Below are 22,665 nucleotides of genomic sequence, written 5' to 3'. Positions count from 1 at the left end.
AGGCCCCCCTTATCTGAAAGTTATCTGAGCTCCAATCTTGGTCAGTAAGTCCCGTCCTAACAGTGGGTAGGGGCATTCTGGTATTACCATAAAGGAGTGGGATACCCGGCCCATTCCCAAATCTACTGTTCTTCGGGTAGTCCATGAATACTGGCTCATACCAGTTACCCCTTGTACCCAGGACTTCTTGCTGGCTAGTTTTCCTTGTGGGGTGCGGAGGACCGAATGTTGTGCTCCGGTGTCGACAAGGAAGTCAATAGGGGTCCCCTCCACTTTAAGAGTTACCCTGGGTTCGGGGAGAGGGTCCGAACCCCGACTCCCCTAATCACTTAGTTCATCTAGCTCTAGGACTTTTACTCGATCAGTCTTGCTTCCCTTCCCGCCGGCCCTTTTTGGACAATCTCGGGCCCAATGCCCTATCTCCTTGCAGTATGCACACTGATCCTTCTGCAGCCTCTGCTTCCCCCCCTTGGTGGTTCCTTTACCTTTTCTTGCGTCGTCTGCCAGCTGCCGGAGATGGCGGTCTCGTTCCTCGGGGAAGTCAGCAGTGGTAGCTAGTAGTATTCTGGCCAGGTCTCGAGTCTGCTTACTGCTGGCAGCCGCCATGGCGCGAGCCTGCTTGTCCTCAGGAGGCTCCCGGTTATTATATACCTTTTCGGCTACCACCAGTAAGTCCTGCAGACTTTTTTCTCCTAGTCTATCTATTTTCTGTAATTTTCTCCTAATGTCTTTGGCCGATTGGTTTACAAAGGCCATGATAACAGCTGCCTTGCTTTCCGGAGCCTCTGGATCCATGGGGGTATAGGTACGGAATGCCTCCATGATCCGTTCTAAAAAGGCAGCCGGAGATTCATCTTTTCCCTGTTGTACATTTCCTACCTTGGCCAAATTGGTTGGCTTTCTAGCAGCCATTCGGAGACCCCCCATTAGAGTCTGGCGGTAGACCCGGAGCCTCTCCTTACCTTCTGCCGTGTTGAAATCCCACTGGGGCCGAGTTAAGGGGAAGGAGGCATCTATCTGAGCCTGGTTGGTGGTGGGATTCCCGTCTGCGCCTGGAACTAGTTTCCGGGCCCCACTGAGGATTCTTTCTCTTTCTTCAGTCGTGAACAGGACCTGCAAAAGCTGCTGGCAATCATCCCACGTGGGCTGATGGGTAAAAAGAACAGAGTCTAATAAATCAATAAGCCCTGCCGGTTTCTCGGAAAACTTAGGATTCTGAGCTTTCCAATTGTAGAGGTCACTAGTGGCGAAAGGCCAATAGTGATGGGGCTGATTCCCCTCCGTGTCTGGCGGAATACTGGAGTCGGCGGCGGAGGCGGATTGCTCCCTCTGAGCCCTTTGTCTGGTAAAGGGCGGGCTTGCCACTGGAGCGTTTCCGCCTCCCGCTCTCGGAACAGCGTCTGCCTCCCCCGGAGGGGGAGGATGGTGTTCTTCCGGCATCCTAGAGGGGTTATACGGGGGAGGAAAAATTAATTCTTCTTCAGTACCCCCCTGTAGGACAGGGAAGAGGGGTGCTGAAGGCTGGGTAAGACTTTTCCTCTTCTCTGTCTCCTGCAAAGCAAGAATGGGTTTTGGCTCCGGAGGGAGCAGGGTTAGGAAGGGCTTAAGCCAAGAGGGTGGGTCTTCTACAAGGTCCTGCCAAGTGATAATGTAAGGGAGCTGATCAAGATGGCCCGCCTTAGGCTGAGAGATGATACTCCTGGCTCGGTGGATGGTAGGGAGGTCGAAGGTCCCCTCTGGTGGCCATCCGACATTGAAAGTTGGCCACTCGCTAGAACAAAAAAACTGCAACCGACCCTTTTGGACTTCCACACTGAGGTTGTTAGCTCTTCCCCTCACATCCCATAACGTCCGTCCAGTAAGTCCACAGAACAAAACAGAGAAACACAAAAACAGACAAACAGAGGGCCCCTAGAAAGTCTTCCAACTCCATGGAAGCAAAACTGCAAGCTAGCTTAGACCTTTGAGGGGATTCCATGTCCCTCCAAAACCGATGAGGGGATTCCACGTCCCTCCAAAACCGATGAGGGGATTCCACGTCCCTCCAAAACCGATGAGGGGATTCCACGTCCCTCCAAAACCGATGAGGGGATTCCACGTCCCTCCAAAACCGATGAGGGGATTCCACGTCCCTCCAAAACCGATGAGGGGATTCCACGTCCCTCCAAAACCGATGAGGGGATTCCACGTCCCTCCAAAGACGACGGCCTCACGCCGACCAGCGGGAGCGACCCGCCTCGTCTCAGACCTTTGAGGGGATTCCACGTCCCTCCAGAAGGGAGAATCGGAACGTCTTCCGAAACTCCCGGCCCGTGGTCCTCCAGTGCGTCCACTTAGACCGTGTCGGGCACTACCAGAATTCCAGAAATGAGCTCACACAGAAAAGACAGAACAAACAGACACTAACCGTGGCCAGTCAGGCTCTCCGGGTCGGGGGTCCCTCGGGGTTCTTGGGGATCCCGGGCCGAGCCCCCAAATGTTATGCCCAGAATTCATGATCCCCAAAGACCACTAGGGAGCCGAGTCCGATGCAAAAACAAAGAGCCTTTATTCGAGCTAGCTCGAGCTCAATCCCCTACCTGCACCGAGGCAGCGGTGAGATACCAGGGAAAGAGGGCGAGTTTCAAAAGGACAAAGGTTTTATTGGGGCCTGGGGGCAGTTGGTGAGGTAATGGCTATGGCCTCAGCCGATTGGCTGGGGAAGGGTCCTGGGGAAGGGTCCGAGTCCTGTTAGGCAGGTGAGGGGGGGTTACTCAAGGGGAGGAGGTGTGGTCAAGGTGAAGGACACAGAACAAGATGGAGTCGGCTGGCGTAGGCCCACCCTTTCACAAGGACCCTTAATGGGGCTCTTGTCTTCTCCTGGGCATTAGCCATCTCTCGCATTTTAATCCCGAGTCCCACTTTCTTGCTAGACAAGAAACAACTCTAGACCCAGAGTTTACAACACTGTGCCTCTCCAAAAAATAGGTATGTTGAAATCGTAATTCCCAGTACCTTAGAATGTGACCCTATTTGGAAATAGGGTCTTTATAGAGACAGTGAATTTAAAATGAGGTAGAGTGGATCGTAATCCTGTAGGACTGGTATCCTTGTAAAAAGCAGAAATTTGGAAAGAGAGACAGACATGCACAAAGGGAAGACTATGTGAAGAGACACAGGGAGAATGTCATATGAAGTCTGGAGATACACTGCCACTAGCCAGGGAACACCAGAGACCAGCAGCATAAGGAAGACATAAGTTCCCCTACAGGTTTCAGAGGGAACACAGCCTGCCGACAACTTGATTTCAGAATTCTAGGCCCCCGAAAAGTAAGGAGATAAATTTCTGTTATTCTAAGCCACTCTGTGGTTCTTCGTTATGGCAACTCTACAAAACTAATATAACCCAACACCTTCAAAAATAAATTTTGGTATTTTTTCATTTTTTGATATTTTCTTGACATGTTCAGTTATACGACTTGATACTATGTATTCTATACATATGATGATCTATTTTGTATGTTTATATGTGATTGGTTTCCAAAGCCACAGTTGCCATGTTATTACTATTTTATATTATTGTAATGAAGGGGCGGACCTATGCCAGCCGACCACGCCTCCTCCCCTTAAGTAACAGGACTCTGACCCTTCCCCAGCCAATCGGCCAAGGCCATGACCCTTACCCAGCCAATCAGCTGAGGCCACAGCCATTACCTCACCAACTGCCCCTAGACCCCAATAAAAGCTTTGTGGTTTTGAAACTCGCTCTCTCTCCCAGCATCTCACTACTGCGTCGTGCAGGTAGGGGATTGAGCTCGAGCTAGCTCGAATAAAGGCTCTTTGCTTTTGCATCGGGCTCGGCTCCCTGGTGGTCTTTGGGGATCACGAATTCTGGGCATAACAGTACATGTCTATTATTACAAGCATTATGCTAAGATGAAGTATCCAACTTTACATAAATATATACCTTTGAAGGAAGTTAGATCTAAAGTCAGTCTAAGCAACTGCAAATTGCAGCCTGGGTTTAAGGAGCTAAATTCCAGCAGGACAACTGAGTATTTGTTCCAGTTCTAAGCAACAATGTCCTTGCGGTTACTACACTGGGTGACAGAGTTACAGCATAATATTAATAAGAGGCATTTCGTACCCTCAAACTCTGCTCTGATTTTCAGTTATACTGATGTCATAACTTTCTAGGTGGGCATGTTAATGGCCCTGGTGATTAGGTCAAAGGGTTTTGAGGGAAGCAATGAGAGTGATTTAATTAAAAATCAAGTTTAGGAAAGTTGTACATAATTTTTAATAATGATGAATAACTTGTTAAACACATTTCTTTTTAAAAAGAATTATTTGTTTTTAATGTTTATTTATCTTAGAGAGAGACACAGAGAGAGAGACAGAGAGAGAGACAGCATGACCAAGGAAGGGGCAGACAGAGAAGGAAACACAGACCCAAAGCAGGCCCCAGGCTCTGAGCTGTCAGCACAGAGCCCAATACGGAGCTGCAACTGACGAACTGTGAGATCATGACCTCAACCGAAGTCAGGCTCTTAACGGACTGAGTCACCCAGGCGCCCCAAGACATCTCTCAGGCATTATTTATATCCTCAGTAACGTATTGAAATATCACATAGTGTTAGTTATTTCAAATGTATGAGATATCCTCCTGAGGATATCACATTCTGCCTTTGCCATCACATCATAATCTAAAGAAAAATGAGCACTCCCTAAAGTCATTATATCAAGCGAGGATACAGGAGGCAGAGAAGAAGTTATTAGTGAAGAGATCCTGAGGTATTTGAGCACACCTCCAATAATGAACATTCTGGCCGGAAATGCTTACAGTACATTAGAAACTGGTTATACTTTCGTGGACTGCTATGGGTCTAACCATTCACAGTTTGGATGTGACCTTAGCAACCAGACATAGTCCATGTCCTAAAGATCCCAGGGCATACATCTGAATAACCACATGTCAGGGAAGTACAGCCCTTCAAGGATGATGTGTCACCTTCCTACTTATTCATGAGAATGTCACGCTAGAACAGGCAATATATTTTCATTTTACCTGAATTAGCATTGTACCATTTCACATATTAATGTAACTTCACAAGTTTAAAATTTCCTGTGTGAAATGGATCTTTGAACCAGGCATACTCACCAAAGTTTGCTAGGGTGGCTCACTGTTGGCCATCACTGGGAATCATCAATTGTGATCAAAGTGATTTCTTAGTAGTCTTAGGACACCTAAAAGTTAATTACATCAATTAGTTTATACTTTCAACCTTGACATTTCACTAGCAGCTGGAGTGAACTGCAAGGGCAATATGTTACTTAGTGTGGGTTATGGGAGAAGAATAAGCTGAAGACAAATTTAATCTTCTAACAATTTGCTTACGAAAGCAAATTGTTGGTGACCTCTGGGACAGGGAGAAGTATAAAGAGAGAAAGGAAGAGACAGGGGTGGTGGGAGAGAGAGAAAGGAAGGGGGTGGGGGGACAGGTAGCTCTTAGAGTTAGCATATTACAAGTGAAGAAGAAAGAGTGAGGATGTGTAAACTGTAAAATTCTCAAAAGAGTTGGAACAATGAGCAAGTACAGCAATGAAGCCTAGCTAGCTAGGTATTTCTTTTATTTCTACATCCATTTTGGTGCCTGGAAAACTCCTTGAAATTGTTAAAGGTGTTCAATGTTCTTTCAGTAAGTAATATTTGGTTATTTCCACTCTGGTTGTAAATTGCCTTTTATCAGTAATCCTATACTTATCAGTTCATGAAGGTCCTTCTGCTATAAAATAATGTCAGCTATAGACAAACTTAGAGTTAAACACCATTCTTTTTGTTCTCTGTAGATGACCAAAAGTATGATGCACCAGACTATGCTTGAAATAGAGAACCATTCTGATAGGTAATGACCTTTGATCTAAGGGTGGTTCTTAAGTGAACTGGCATTGTTTACATGAACAGAACAGGTAAATAAGGGAAGAAGCAAAAGTGAGAAGCTATCTAGGTTGTTGTTAAAAGCATGCACTATGTCACAGGCAAGAATTCCAAATGGAGGTTTCCTAGGTACTGCATATATCATCAAGGCGAGTAACATAATCTTCTGTGACTTTAATTTCCTCATATATTAAAGAACGGCTATAAAAGACTGACCTCATCAGGTTGTTGAGAAACATAAATGACATAATGAATACAGTCATAAAGCATGTGGTGCCTGACATATAGTAAGCACTTGATAAGTATTAGCTATTATTATATTTATTATCATTCTCACATCAAAGTTCCTTTTGGTGTGGGCATTTCCACCAAAGGATTTCTTTTATTTTTCAAGTGAAATTGTAACAGTAAGAATAACAGACATTAAAATAATAGATCTCTGAGTTGATAAAATACAATTTGGTACATTTCTTTTTTTTTTTTTTTTAATTTTTTTTTTTTTTTTTTTGAACGTTCATTTATTTTTGGGACAGAGAGAGACAGAGCATGAACGGGGGAGGGGCAGAGAGAGAGGGAGACACAGAATCGGAAACAGGCTCCAGGCTCTGAGCCATCAGCCCAGAGCCCGACGCGGGGCTCGAACTCACGGACCGCGAGATCGCGACCTGGCTGAAGTCGGACGCTTAACCGACTGCGCCACCCAGGCGCCCCCAATTTGGTACATTTCTGAAATAGGTTTATTTTTAGGTAATTATTACTTATATTAAGTAATAATTATATTATATGCACCAATAATACATTAATTATTTAACTTGTTTTCAGTTTTAGTCTGTAAAGTTTAATCAAATATTAATCCCTGATCATTGTCAGTGTTCTAAGTTCAGTTTCCTCAGTTTGGAGATTTTAATGTTTATATTTGTTCTCCTTGCTATTTCGACCTATACTTTTATAATGATTGTGTTTGTAGTCTCACAAAGTAAAATTTATTGCACAAAACTGAAACTACAGTCATATACTAAAGTGTAACAGCAATGTCTAAACCAGATTTTCTTATTTTTCTCCTGTTATAGAAATGATCTAGATCTTATATTTATTTTTTCTTGACCAGGAAGTAGATTTGTCACCTTGTTGAGTTGCCAGTTGCCTTTCTTCTTGCTACATTGATAGAGGGGACAGAAGCACAATATAATGAATCAGACTTAATTCTTTCCTCTGGCTGGCTTCAATGATGATTCAATTATTCTCAATAAAAAGTTACTGAAGACGTACTATATGTAAAATTCTCATAGGCTCATAGAAGAACAGTGTAACCATTATCTCAGCATTGTTTTTTCCTGTTTGGACCACTTTCCAGAGCTGATGTTTTTTCAGTAATAGGATTCAAATTTTCCCAACATTGCTGTATAGCTATGGAAATTTTTGTTAGTGACTCTTACCTTGTACAGAGGGAAAACAAGCTTATTCAAATGGTGTTTCGATATCTTTGCATCTGTAAACTGAAATAATTCACATAGGTTGTAAGTTCCTTGATATAGTAATTATTTCATTCATTTATTATGCATTTAAATACTATCTAATTCTGTACTGGGACATGTTATCTGTGAAATAACAAAATAAATTGGATAATAATATATCATTTACGATTCTTATTTAGGAAAAAAAAAAAAAGAGCCAATAAGAAAATACAAAGAATTGGTATGTCACATCAGACACAAAGAAATAAGAGATTTTATAAGGTATCAAATTTTACTCCTGTTTTCAAAGATACAAGAAACCATGAGACAGAGAGGAAGGAAAAAGTATTGGATCCCCAGTACAGCTCTCAGGGGATTCCTGTGCTGCTTTGGGATATAGCCTGGCTAAATTTGACTTAGCAAATGAGTTGTCTAAGGAGCATATGCATCATCACTTACACAAAATAAGTCACTTTCATCACGAAATATGTTCCTTCCTAGGAATGCTGTAACGATTCGCCACAGACTTGGTAGCTTAAAAGAGCCCAACTTTATTCTCTTACAGTTCTGTACATGAGAAGTCCAGTGCGGGTCTCACGGGGTTAAAACCAAGGTTCTGGCAGGGCTGCATTCCTTTCAAGAGGCTCTAAGCAGTTTTGGGCTTGTGACCTCCTTCCTCCAAGTTCAAATGCCTAAACAGAGTTGAGTGCTTCTCACATTGTATCGCTTTCCCTTTTGTGTCTCTCTCTTTCCTGTTTCTTTATGATTATCCTTCCTGTAATTACACTGGGTAGACAGATAATCCAGGTTAATGTTTTTATTTTGGGGTGAGCTGATGAGGAATTTTGATGCTATCTAGAACCTTGACTCCCCTGTAGCCATCTAAGATAATATTTTCACAGGTTCCAGCGGGGGACTAATACATGGACATCTCCTTGGTGGGGCTGGGGATGGTTCATTATTCTGTGTATGTCAACCACCTCCATTTTATGTTTTGATACTAACATAATGGAAAATGCATTAAATAAATCCACAGTATGAAGTTTGTTTCCCACGAACAGACCTAGACAGATCAAATGCATCCTGCTAACATCATTTCAAAGCAAATACCATTAGTATACTGCCAGGTAATTTGACCAGGTTGCATTTTTCTTTTTATTTCCTGGGATAATCTCTACAAAGGAAGAGATCCTTGCTAATCCTTATTTTCCAAAATGATGGAGAATGTATTTATTATTTTATTTTATTTTGTTATTTTATTCTATTTATTTTTATTTATTTTTATTTTACTTGTAAGTAGGTTTCATGCCCAATGGGGGGCTTGAACTCAATGACTCCGATATCAAGACTTGCACACTGTACTGACTCAGACAGCCTGGCACCCCCTACAATGTAATTTAAAGTCTTGGTTTATGTGAGTGCCTCTATATCAAACCAGATATACACTAACTTTTGTAGTACAGAATATGCTACAGTAATATATCAACCAATAGTTGAATAAAAACATGAAATGTTATATATTATTAACATTCCTTCTCCATGTAGAAGAATAAGGCAACAAACTGCCCTTCTAAATAAATTATATCTGTCTATATATTGCCTGCCTATCTCTCTCTCTCTCTCTCTCTCTCTCTCTCTCTCTCTCTCTCTCTACTTACCTACCTACCTACCTACCTAATTTGAGACACAGAGAATTTTTTACTCTTGGCCACATGCTTCTGAATCTGACCCTCACCTCAACAAGGAAGGAATTTAATGACTCTAAGCTCCACCCATTTTGAGAAGTGTGGAGCCATATTTCATCTAAATTCATATACCTTAAGTGAATCTATTGCCACACAGTACATGTTGGAGAGCATCAGGATCCCTTAGGTTATATTTGGCATGACAACTGATTAAGAGAAATTTCTTATTTTTTTAAAGATAGGATGGACTCTCATTCACTGAAGAATAATATGTTTTTGATACAAACAGCTACCAAATATAAATTTCCTCTCCCCAAATTACACCCAAGTATTCACTGTGCTTCTTCTCTCACTTAATTCAAGACTGTACAAATGTCACTTTCTGCAGAGAAAGGACAATCCAAGTAATAACCCATCATTATAGGTTCCTTCACTCAACCTTCTCTCTTACAGCCCTTCTCAGGATCTGAAACTATACCATTTATTTATTTACTTAGTAGAGCCTCCCTCCACTACTAGGATAAAAGCTTCATGAGGAAAAAACCTAAAAACTTCTCAGGACACAGATGTTTGATAAATATTTCCAGAATAAATGAATGGAATAACAGAAAAGTTAAAAGTCACATTAAATCTGCAATTTCTTTTTTTTTTTTTTTTTAATTTTTTATTCCTACAGGAATAGTTTTAGAAGATCAGCTTTAAAGAAAAAATTCTCAGCCTGGAGCCTGTCTCAGATTTTGTGTCTCCCTCTCTCTCTGCCCCTCCTCGCACTCTTTCTCTGTCTCTCTCTCTCTCAAAAATAAACATTAAAAAAAAATTTCTCTTAAGATTTAGTTGATATTTACAGCAACATATTTTGCAAAGACAGTATTTACTGGTGTGGCAGACTGAATAATGGCCCTGCTAAGATACCTATATCCTAATCCCCAGAATCTGTGAATATGTTATCTAAGCTGGCAAAAAGAATTTTGAAGATATGATTGAGTTGAGAATCTTGACATGGAGAGATTATTCTGGATTACCTAGGTGGATCCAATGTAATCACAAGGACTCGGATACAACAGGGCAGGAGGGTTGGAAGACAGTAAAAGTGATGAGGCAACAGGAGCAAAGAGAAAGAGAAGAAGATGAGAAGGTGCTCTGCTGTTGGACTCGAAGATGTAAGGAAGCGAATTCTCCCCAAAGGTGGGTGGTCTCCAGAAGTTGGCAAAGGCAAGGAAACTGATTCTCCCCTAGAACCTCCAGAAGTAATCAGTTCTCGGACATTTTCACTTTAGACTCATCTTGGAGTTCTAACCTCCAGACTGTAAAATAATGAACATGTTGCTGTCAGCCACTAAGATTGTGGTCATTTGTTAGAGCAGTTACAGGAACGCAATACAAGTGATAAACTAGTGGTAAGTTATTGATTATAGGAGATATTTTCAAGGCTTTCTTCATAGGACTATTTTATTAAAGTTCTGGGTTTTTTAAAAAAAGAACAGTTTGAGAAAGTAATCTTCATGAAGTCTACATACAGTGTATTTTCTTTCTGGCAATTTTAGATTAAATGCTAGCTGGATATTGGCCAGAAATACAGTAAAAGCCTAAAGAATCCTGTCGCCTCTGATCAAGCTAGAAAAATATATAAATCTCTCTTGGTCCAAATTTTATGAGAGGTCCTCTAGTAGTTTTCTAGGGCTGCAGTAACAAAGTACCATAAAATGAGCTGCTTAGAACAGCAGATATTTACTGTCTCACAAGTTTGGAGTCTAGAAGTGCAAAATCAAGGTGTCTCTGCAAGGCCATGCTCCCACTGTAGGCTCTAGGGAAGAATCTGTTCCAGGCCTCTCTCCTAGCTCCTGATAGCCCCAGGCACACTTTGGCTTGTAGATGAATCACATCTCCTTGCACCTTCACATTTACTTTCTGTGTGTGTTTGTCTCTATGTCCACGTATAACCTTTTTATATAGACACAGGTTATATTGAATTAGGGCCCACCCTAATGATCTCATAGTAATGTGATTACCTCTTTAAGACTGATTTCAAATAAGATCACATTCTGAGATACTGGGGATTAGGACTCCAACATACCTTTCGGAGGGGGACATACTTCAACCTAAATTGTTGCAATTTGGATTCAGAAAAAGTAGGATCCAAGAATGCCACAATCTCAATACCATAAAAGACTAACTTACATTCAGTTTCAAAGAGATGTGACATCCCATCCAACATGGCATATAAATAGAGAAATATTTATATATTTATATTTATATATGACCAGCAAGGCATATATAATATTTATTTCTAACACTCATTCTAATCCAGGACACGATTTATACAATTTTAAATGGAGAAACATTGCTTAATATTAAATTTAGTCTCTCAATTTATTTCTTGAAAGTAGGAAAAGAGGAAAATTTGAGGCCAATTTTACTTAACTTCATTCAGTAAATAAGGTGTCATTCCATGTTTTAAATGCATAAACTCAAATCATATTTTAACAATCACAAAGGCGGTTATGGTCGGTCTGCATTGGTAAAAAAACCAAGATGATCAGCAGGAAGCTGAACTCATTTATAACGATGAATAAACTCAAAACAATGATCATTTCTAAATTTCACATTCTGTTATCCAACATTTGAGAAGTAACAGTAATGACTCTCATATGCTTACTGTGACAGGCTTTTATAGGTATCACCACCTATACTTGGAGACCATTAAAATTCCCATTTTAAATCAAGAAAACTGATGCAGAGGTGACTTAATACACCTATTTGTATTCTGTAGATTCTAAGAGGCGGTGGGAGGATTTAAATTTATATGTGATGCCAGAGCTTATATTCTTAAACACTATAGCATATTGGCTTCAATAGCTACGAATGAAATTCTTACATAATTACACATCCTTTATAGGGGTTCTGTAAACCGGTGCGAGTAGAGTCACATGCTTTGGACACATACCCACATAAATGCCAGGAATCTCCAATGTCCTTCTGACCCACTTCCTTTTCTTTCTTTCTCATTTAATGAAAGAAAAATGGAACATGATGCCAGTAGATACCTGGAAGGATTGGCAAGGTCCCAAACTGAGGAAAACCCAAAAATATAAACTACTTGTTTCAATGCTAAAGGTTGAAAACTTAATTTACACTACACATAACCAGTAATTTTCATCTTACGACACTAATGTATGGCTTGACCTTATCCACTCAAATCAGAGTAAATAATTAACCCATGGGCAGGCTATGTAACAATGTTATCCTTGAAAACCGTCTTCTTGGAAGTATGAGTATATTGTCTAAGGTGAACTGAACTAACCCTTCCCCTTGTAAATTGGGCAGTTAAATATCAGGTGATAATGTGAAGTAATTTATGAAACCTCTAAAAAGTGGAGTTGGTTCCTTGTTATATTATAGCTCCCGTTCTTAGAATTGGGCAAATTTGATTTTTTAAATATATAAAAAAAAATCACAATTTGAAGCATTAAAAATTTAGGCTACAAAAATTAACATCTCTTTATTAAATAAATCATGATATAAAATTTTGATTAAATCATCAGTTACTGAAATTCAAATCGATAAATACTAAATGAGCTATGAATTTCAAAGTTGTGAGTCTTTGGTTATAAAACTGAAATATTTTGGTATGCGCATGTTGTATGTAAATGAGGTTATCATGCCATTATTACATATTTTTCCAATTAAAAATCTAGCAGTTGCCTTTTTACTCACTTTGTTGAGATTCCTGGGCATGAAACTACAATACTAAACTAGATCAACGCACCTTAGCAAGCTCCAGTTAACAGCAGGTTAGAAACGAATTGTGTTTTTGTTATCGACTTCACAATAAATGTAAATACTTTGCTGAAACATATTTAACAACAGCTGAGAATGTACCTGTATTATTTCTTAAAATAATGCAACCAAATAAAAGCATGTTAACTATCAAATTCTCTACTTTTATTTTAGTAAAAAATGTGTCAGACTTAAAAAAAAAAAGCTAATCCAATGTATTAAGATTATGTGCACAAAGGATTTAAATGATGCAAATTTTCCTTTAATTATGAAAGGAAATCATATTTTGACAGCTCTTGAAAAAATAAAATTATAAATAACACCAAAAAATCCATTTTAGAAAAAAAAAGTTTTATATAGCCACACTATCTTACACTATAAAATGAAAAGTTGACTACGCATAAATTTATTTTAATGAATTGGCTCTCAGTTAAATCTGACTTAGTAGGTCATAGCCCCCCTTCAGCAGGAGGCAGTTATGATAGGTCATCCTCCCAATCTTAAGGGCAGTTAGGAGTCATGTGTTCAGAGGGAGTAATAAGATAGGAAAGGATAGGATACAATAGGCAGGGAAAGGATAGGACCTGAGGTCCCTAGGTGGGGAAAGACATATTTTGGACCAATGCTGGGAGTGTCTGACCACAGCAACCCCTCCCCTCGCACCCCCAGGCATAAGATTCCTCTTAAGAATGTAATAGACACCATCTACTCCCCCTCAGCTTTCCCTCAGGAATCTGACAAAAGACCTAACTAAAAATAAGCAGTAGACCATAAAACGTATGACCCACAGGAATGATACGGCCATAGACCACCACTCATACAATGGAAATGAGCCAATCAGGGAAGGACAACCAGCACATAGAGCTATCAAGCCAATGAGGGTAGGAGCAAGGAGGAAGGGGAGGGAGGGGCCACCAGAACCTTATAAAACAAGGACCCTTGCCTATGGTCGCGGGCATTCACTTTTGAATGTCCCCTCTCTGTAAAGAAAGCTTTCATACTATTCTTTCTTTCTAATATTATACTCTAATAAACCTTTGCCTGCTGCTCAAACCCCCCCCCCAAAAAAACCAAAAACCAAAAAAAAGACTTAGTAGGTACCAGCATTGATGATACTGACAAATCAACAGACATTATTTAAACTATATTGAGTACTTTCTTAACATTGTTTAAATAATACCAAATAAAAATATACAAATAAAAAATGTAAAGAATTAAAAATAACTTAGGAATAAGCATATACATTGAAGATTACTTGCACAGTTAGACACCTGCTCAAAACTCTCATCAGTGAAGGAGCTAAATAAACATTTAATACATTATCAAATAAAAAACTATTTCTAGAGTGTATGGGAAGGTGACTATGTTTCCAAATAATTTAAAAGTTGAATGCAATCTTTTAAATTTTAGAGTAAAAGTGATTCTTGATGATTTAATTTACTGAAATTACAATCAGAGTTATGCTTGGGCCAGGTGTCAGTAAGCACAAACAGGTAATTTTATCCTTAGTATCTCCAGATTCCTCATCATCCTCCACCTTGATCTTTCCTCAGCTCCTCAGTGCCCAGGGACAAGATTCACCAGTACCCCTTGGTATGGCCATAGGGTAGTTTACAGCCAGTATCCACTCAAACTTGTCAATATCCATATCAAACTGTTAAAAATCATTAAATATTTTGTGTATCACTACTTTCAGTGTTCCTAGAGCCTTCTCTGATGCCCATTTATTGTTTTTTTTTTTTTTTTACATTTATTTATTTTTAAGAGAGAGAGAGAGAGGGAGAGAGGGAGAGAGAGAGAGGGAGACACAGAGTCAGAAGCAGGCTCCCGGCTCCGAGCTGTCAGCACAGAGCCCGACATGGGGCTTGAACCCACGAACTGTGAGATCATGACCTGAGCCGAAGACGGATGCTTAACCGACTGAGCCACCCAGGCGCCCCTTCTCTGATGCCCATTTAAAAAGCTGTTCACAGAAAAATCACTGATATCTAAATAAAAGATAAAGTTTAATCTGTTTTGTCTCTCATGATATTTGAATTTTCATACAGACCATGGCTCAGTTAAGCCAAAGGAAGTCTCAATCTCTCTGCTTCAAGTTTCGGAAAAGGGACTCCCACTTGCCTTTGGCTGTCTCTGTTTCTCTGATTGCTGTTCACTTTTCTTGGAGAAGAACTTACTCCTCTAACTGGAGGGCTAGGACGAAGAGGCAGATATACTTATCTCAGCCTTTCCTCCTCTCTATTTTACAGATCTAAACTGTTTGGTTCACTGTTATTAGCCCCTCAATTTAGAAATTCACCTAGATTATAGGATGAGCTCAGTAAGTATTTGTTAAATAAAGAGCATATGCTATGTAAATTGCATGCCATCGCTCAAATATTCACATGCTCATTTGGTCTAAGATATAAACCCATATTCTACACAGACTTTGTTAGTATTCAAGTAAATAATGTTATACCCATTTCACTGTCTTTGATCCAACTCTAATAGGCTTAGAATTCAGACAGGGATAATGACTATTATTTGTAGGGTGTCCTAAAACCCATAAAATAGAATTGAAAGGAAAATATAATGATACAGAGTTCAAATCACCGTAATAGAATACTTTTTTTTTTTTTTTTAATGAGGGCTATTTAAAAATAGGATATGTTGTCTTGAGTGTATCCAAGCTCAATGAAAAATTTTAACAGATAATATATACTTAATTGAGAGGATGTTGTAGAGATGATCCCAGGGCCAAATGCAGAACTGGTCTAGATGTATCCGTCAGCGTCTAGTTATTAAAGCAGGAACCACTCCTGACATTTCAAGGAGAGAAGGATTTAATGCCTACACAACTTTTGGAAGGGTAAAAGGAGCAAAACCAAGAAGGGGAAAATACTGAAGGAGTAACAGGGAGAAGGAATGTTACTTGGAAATCAGAAACTTCTTTCTATCCCTGGTCTGAACACTGGAACGAGCCCTTCAGATGATGTAGAAGCATCGATGCAATGGTTGTTTTGACTGGTGCTGAGCAAAAATCCAGGAACCTGGATTCCACTGATTTTTGCTGCAACTCCCACTAATATGCTTGTGACCTTTTCACCTAAAGTTGCTCCTGGAGCCCACAGTCACTTCCCCATGCTGCCAATGCTGCCACCAAGGACACCAGAGAAGAAGAAAATTAAAAAAAAAGAAAAAAAAATGCTTCTTTCTTCCTCCCTCTGCAATCTCTGGCCAATGCTTCCAATTGGTCAAATCATACTGGAAACCCACTGGCAAGGGAGCATGGGAAGATTACTTTGCATACTTTCATCTTTCATACAAAGGAGAACAAAGAAAAGTTGGAGTGAGGCTGAAAGACAGTACACAAGTATACGGAACATGAGATAATGTATTTATTTGTTAACAAGGTTTTTAAAGAGGTAACAGAAATGTGTTACAAGATAAAAACTACTCACTATTAAACCTCCAAGAAAATCCTATATGACAAACAAGGAAATTTAGACGAGTAAATTATAAGCAGTATCCATAGTATCAAAAAATACTATTAAACTACAGCTTTCCAAGTATGTGTAATATATGTGTTTATAATTATACAAGGATAGAACTAAACTAGAGAATTAAGAAATGCTAACCTTCCCAACTACATCTATGACCATAATTTACAATAAAGAAAGATTGATGTGGGAAACTCTGAAAAGCCTTCAGAAGGAGATCAAACTCAACATGCCCTTGTAGGTTAGTTAGAATTTGGTTATTTTAGATTAATATGATAACATCAGCAAAAGCAACCAACCTGAGGTAACATGTATACGAGGAAAGTGGAAAGAGCAAAGTGAGAAGAACCAGTCTCACCAAAGGGTTTAAATGTAAGAGTGGGGTCAGATTATGAAGGACCTAAACTTATACTCAAAGTTGTGGAAAACTACAGGGCAGTGAGGAAACATGAGGAACATAAGTTTCTCTGAAATTTACTTTGTTAGATTTTACTTGACCGTCGGCTAAGTGAGAAAGGCCGAAATTCTATCCTCCACACCCATCTATAAGTGATGCTCAGTGTAAAATATATTGGAAAATTTGGGAAGTCTTCTACATGTTGCTTGGGGTATCAAAGTTGTATTTGCAGCAACATTCAATGCTCTTAACTTTTTCTGACTTCTTTCCCCTCCATACATATTCTTCTCTTCCAATTCGATCACAGTAGGTAACAGATAAATAGCTGTATAATATTAATATCAGCAGAAGTTAACATAGACAACTCTTGGAGTCAATACAGCATCATGGTTAAGGGAACTGATGCTGAAGACCAAACTGCATAAATTCAAAAAAACTCTAGATTTGTGTGACCCTGGATATGTTATTCAAACTTCTCTTTGCTTCCTCTGTACAAGGTAGTGATGTAGAATTTACATCGCTAGACTGTTGTCAGGATTAAATGCAATGACAATATGTGAAATACTTAAAACAGGGTCTGACACACACAACACTGTATGTGTTAACTTTATTTTCTCCACTGTCCTCAGCATATGGTTCCTAACTAACTCATAAGTACCCCATTTTGACAGGTACCATTATCTCTTATTCATTTTATTTTGGACCACTGAAATTGTAGTCTTTTTAATATATTTATTCATATTGGATATCCCATGATTTCTAGCTATTGTTGCTATTCCTGCTCTTGAAGCTACCTAGAATTAGTGCACCTCAAAGGAAATCTAGCCTTTCCTAGATCAAGAGAGAAACAGCTTGCTCCCTCCAAACTTCTCTATTTTGCACATCATTAATATCACGGTTCTTTTGATTATTTCTCATATGTTTTTTAGGCCCTCATGAAACTTACCAATAACATTACAAAGATTACTTGCCTTTGGATCTATTTCCATTAGTCAATATCATTCTTAAGCATTCAGGTAACATTTGCATTTTCATCTCCAAAGAAGTTCTGGGGAATTCTCAAATGGCCAACGGGGCATACATAATTGGAGAGAGGAGCCTTCCACCACCCATCAGACATCTGCTTAAGTAATATGCCTCTCTATGAAACTCTGACCCTATGAAACTCTGACCTCTCTATGAAATTTGTCACCATCAAATTACTTCTTTGGAGGCAATTCTCAAAATTATCTTTCTTGGACTAATGAACTGAATGGAGATGATCTCAAAAGAAAGGGAGAAAGAGATAATATCAGCCCTCCCCAGTTTCATGCACTATCTCCTCTTAATTTGTGTTTTGTAAATTTTAAGCTACAAACTTTAAAAATGTATCCTCCTCTGAAATAATCATTCATAAAGGTTAAGGACTACAGAGTAGCCACACATTAAAAAATTACCATATGTATTAATTTAGCAAAATTTTTTGACTGGGTCAAATATTTTTAATGTTCTTTACAGAGCTCCTCTCAGAATGCTAACCTATTATTTAATAAAATTTTGTTAAAATCTGAAATCTGTTAACTCTTTTTTTCTAGACTCTCATATTTGACATTAGCATTTTTGTTTATCAACTATAAGTCAACATTCCCCAAGTCTGAAGTTATATTTGTTCTAAAGTATTATAAAATATACAATTATAAAGTTTCTGAAAGAGAAAATTTTCCATTAGTTCGATTATGCATGTCACTGTATTTTATAAACATACATGTTACCTCAAGAGAAAAATATTCTGTTAATAGTAAAATCAAAATTCTCTCTGAAAAAATCATTAGCTAATTGTGTATTATTCTGTGAAAGGACAACGGCAGGTGCAGTCAATCCTGTAAGAGAGGTGTTCACTTATTTATGGTCCTTGGGAAGCTCATCCTTTCGGGCATCGAGATAAGCTGTCATGTGCACTACAAACCAACATTCAGGTTTAGATTAAACCGGAAGGGTTCACATAACAATTCATCCCCTCGACAAACCCCTTCTGCTGATTAAAAAACGGGACTTTATGGCCCATTTCTTGAATAATATATTTGACCCAGTTTTGTGTATACCTGTCTTAAGTTGCTGATCCTAGGAGAATGAAAGCTGACTATATAGTCTTGTCAAAGTTTTGGAGTTACACATTTTCCTGATTGGGTTTGTTGATTTATCACTAACAGAGATGCAACTTTCTTACTTTGGCCACTTAACCATATTTTGAAAATTACTTCAACCTGGAAGCAGACTGTATGAGTTTGAAAAAAGTACTTGAAGTCCATTTAACCACAAAAATATTAATTTCATAGAAATGAAACAAGTGCAGACTCTTTAAAATAAAATTATGGAAAGTACAGCTGCAACAATGCTTTGAAGTTATAGAAAACAAAACAGTGTCTCTTTAAAAAGAGTTTTAATATGTGGCCATTCTTTAGATCTAACATGAATTCATCCTTGTTCCTCCTGCATGTACTCCTGAATTTCTTCCACATAAATAGCGCAATGTAACATCACGTCATCACCTGGAATGTTAGAAATAAGCAAGTGAAGGGTCCAGCAGACGTAATCACTGGAGAAAGCAGCTTGGCCAGGGCAGCACAGGAGGAAATAGATTCTAGGTTCTTGCTTTGGACGTGTATTTGTCTAGGAACCCAAACTATGTGCCCTATTGAGACTCTATTCTATCAGCACCAAAGGAGGTACATTATAGAGAAAATGTAGAAACTTACTACTATAAAGTGCCAGAATTTACTGCTTCTGAAGAGTCATTTCATAACGGAAGGGATGAACCCATAGTTCTCCCATTTTTTTCATTTCAAAGGCCAAGTTCCAAAAAAAGTTGAGATACTAAACCATCACGTCCAAGTCACTTTTCAAACTTGTCTTAGGGTGTTCAAAGTATATTTTGAGCTCTTGTGTTTGTTTGTTTGTTTGTTTAATTCTAATCAATATCCAGAGGGAATCATTTGTTGGGTGGGAAAAAATGAAACAGAAGGCACCTCAGTGGGGCATGGGGAGAGGAAGAGGAAGGACAAAAGAAACAGATTCATTCAGCAGACAGCTACCAAAGCCCACAATCTGTCTTTTCAAGCCACACTGATCCTAACAATTTCAAAACAAATATAGTTGGCTTGAAGACAGAGCAGATAACCTGGAGAATGTTTGTGGTGTTCAATAAAGAGACGGGTGCTTTTTATAAAGCCACAGGCACACAGAATACTGAAGTCATTTCAGAAAAAAAAAAAATCCAAGTGCTGGAATTCTACACATTGAAGTTGGCATGAAGGGCTATCATACGGTCCAAAATTTGTTTCATGTAGGGATGAGAAAGGAAGATTTTTAGCCCTCCTTTTCCAAAAACAACACAAATGATTGTCCAACATAAATATCTCTGCCAGAAAGCTGACAAATGTTGTCTTTGCTTCATTTTTTGCAAATTTGGAATAGAATAAGAACTTGGCCTCAAATTACCAACCTCTTTGTCTTGGTGCTATAATGAATTTTTAAGTAGAAGCAGCAACTGCAAAACAACACAAACCCTCAAAGTTAAAACAAATATTACAAATACCGATTGCAATCAGAGAAAGAAAAGAGGTAAACCAATCAACATTATAATTTATCATTCACATAAAACCAATCTAAAGATAGGAAAGATAAGGTATAAGCCTTCAACATTAGATATGCTGTAGGCAAGAGATTGTGAAATCTTCATATAAAATATTCAATCTTTCAAACTGGTCCCCTTCTCCTTTATTCACCACTTCACACACAACATACTCTCCTTTTATATTTTAGGAAAATTATTGAGTTTAAAATGCCTAGTTCTCCTGGGAGTAGCCAGTTAACTTAGCCCTGGTCATCTATATTTGGCTAGGTCTATGTTACAGGTGTCAAATGACGTGACCAAGATGCTTCTAATTTTCTAATTCTCGAAGCCTTTAAGAATAGAAACATTGTTTGTATAATAAATACTATCATCACAGTCTCTGTCCAAGTTATTTCTGACACATGGAAGAACCCCACTCTATAATCAAGATCAATGTTTGTCATACAAGCTTCCCTGATTGACCCAACTGTTTCTCCTATTCACAAGTATATTCATAACCAAACTAATTTTAGATGATTTCATACATTTCTGTTCCTTCTCTTTTACTTTATTTCATTTACACTAGTATGTATTAATGAAGGGGAAACAGCTTGATTTTCCTACTTGGCTGTTCCATTTTGGTGCCTCCTTTTCCATATCCGCATAATGTTAGCCCATGGGGAATTCTCAAGTTTTGCCCTATTTGCGCTCTTGGCAAAGTTTATAGCAGAAGACTGAGCCCTAAGGGCACCCAATCTATTCTTATGTTAATGATACACCTGCTATGTCTGCTGCTCATTTGACAGTTTCTTTTAGAACAAAGTTGGTTTTGACCATTCCAAACATGTTTGGGGAAAAGGAAATCATATGGAGGGGGCGCTTTAGTTTCAGTTTTCAGCATGAAGACTTAGTAACTTGTGTCCCTTGTCCCTGTCATTACCAAAAGCTCGTATTTTTACTGTTTGCTGTACTGATGATTCTTCAATTTATTGCTGTTTTGTTTTATTGTTGCAGTTTTAATTCATCAATTTGTTCAACAAATATTTTGGGAGTACCTATTATATGGCAGATGCTACAATGGTCATTAGGGATATGTTTATTAGCAAAACAGTCCTAATCCTCCTGGCACTTTTCGTCTAGGAGGGGAAACAGGGATTAATTAGATAATCATATATACTGTTATATGGTTACAAGTTGTAGCGCGTAATAATAAAGGAAAAGTCAAGTGTTGAGGGAGTAGCGAGACCAGACTTAACTGAGAGGACAGAGGAAACTTTTCCCTGGAAGAATATTTGAGCTGTTCTCCGAGAATGAATGGACTGAGGGAGGTGCATGCCAGGAAGTGGGGATGTTGCAGAGAAACAGAGAATTCCAGGTAGAAAAAAAATGCACATTAGGAAGTCCCTGAGTTAGAAAAGGAAAGAAAACTTTAGGATCATGAAGGAATGAGAGAACACAGTGAATGGAGCAAAGGGGAAATCGGTATGACTTGAGAGGCTGGGGGCACTGCTGGGGCAGAGCCACACGCCACATTAGAGGTAATCTTACAAGACTGTGGTCTTGGGGTGCCTGGGTGGCTCAGTCGGTTAAGCGTCTGGCTTCGGCTCAGGTCATGATCTCACAGTCCGTGAGTTTGAGCCCCACATCGAGCTCTGTGCTGACAGGTCAGAGCCTGGAGCCTGCTTCGGATTCTGTGTCTCCCTCTCTCTCTGCCCCTCCTCTGCTCACGTTCTGTCTCTGTCTCAAAAATAAATAAAACATTAAAAAAATTAAAAAATAAAAAAGACTGTGGTCTTGAGCAGTGAGATCACGGGAGGCAAATTTCTGTGACCTGATGCATATCTTCAAAATGTAACTTTGGCTTCAATGAAAAGAAAAGCATGGAAAGGAGTAAAAGCAAAGCTGGGGAAATTATTTTCAGTAATATTCCTTTGTCCAAGTCAGAAATGACAGACAGTAGTTTGAACTGCAATGGTATATAACTTATAGGAAAAGTAAGTGCCCTGGAGAAACATTCAGAATGAAATCAGGACCAGATTATATATGAGGACGTTAGAGAGAATATCCTGAAATGGCTGATACAGTTGTGGGAAGAATGGTCTCAGGTTTGGCAGCTAATGATGTAGCCACAGGTGGGTGCCCACCAGCCTGTATGTGACCCTCGATCTTCGCTTCAGAGAAAGCAATGCAATTCTTACTCCTCTGTTTGGGTTGCAAGGACAGTAAATGTACCCTCTACTTCCTTCTTTGTACTGAACTCATTCGTCCCATTTGCTTTCATGAACCAGGTATTTTATCAAGTGTTTGGACATTTCTCTGTGTCCAAATCAGGAAGGACAGCAAAGGAGTCTGTGATTACAGTAC

General features: G+C 39.1%; 1 protein-coding gene across 1 annotated transcript in view; it reads right to left on the bottom strand.

Annotated features, from left to right (window-relative positions):
* The window catches only part of LOC112869910 (small ribosomal subunit protein uS2-like), a 207,499-nt gene that overhangs the window by 9,735 nt on the left and 175,099 nt on the right, over nucleotides 1-22,665 (bottom strand). Inside the window, exons 5-6 of the mRNA XM_086702886.1 lie at nucleotides 7,354-7,413; nucleotides 5,141-5,226 (exon numbers count right to left, since the gene is read on the bottom strand). The gene's annotated coding sequence lies outside the window, so the exon portion shown is untranslated. The remainder of the gene's footprint in view (nucleotides 1-5,140; nucleotides 5,227-7,353; nucleotides 7,414-22,665) is intronic.

The sequence above is a fragment of the Puma concolor genome, chromosome B1 (genome assembly GCF_028749965.1).
Source record: "Puma concolor isolate L17-30 chromosome B1, mPumCon1.1.hap2, whole genome shotgun sequence".
NCBI classification, from domain to species: Eukaryota; Metazoa; Chordata; class Mammalia; order Carnivora; family Felidae; genus Puma; species Puma concolor.
Note: the sequence above shows the minus strand (reverse complement) of the source record. Positions and strands in the feature narration are given on the sequence as shown.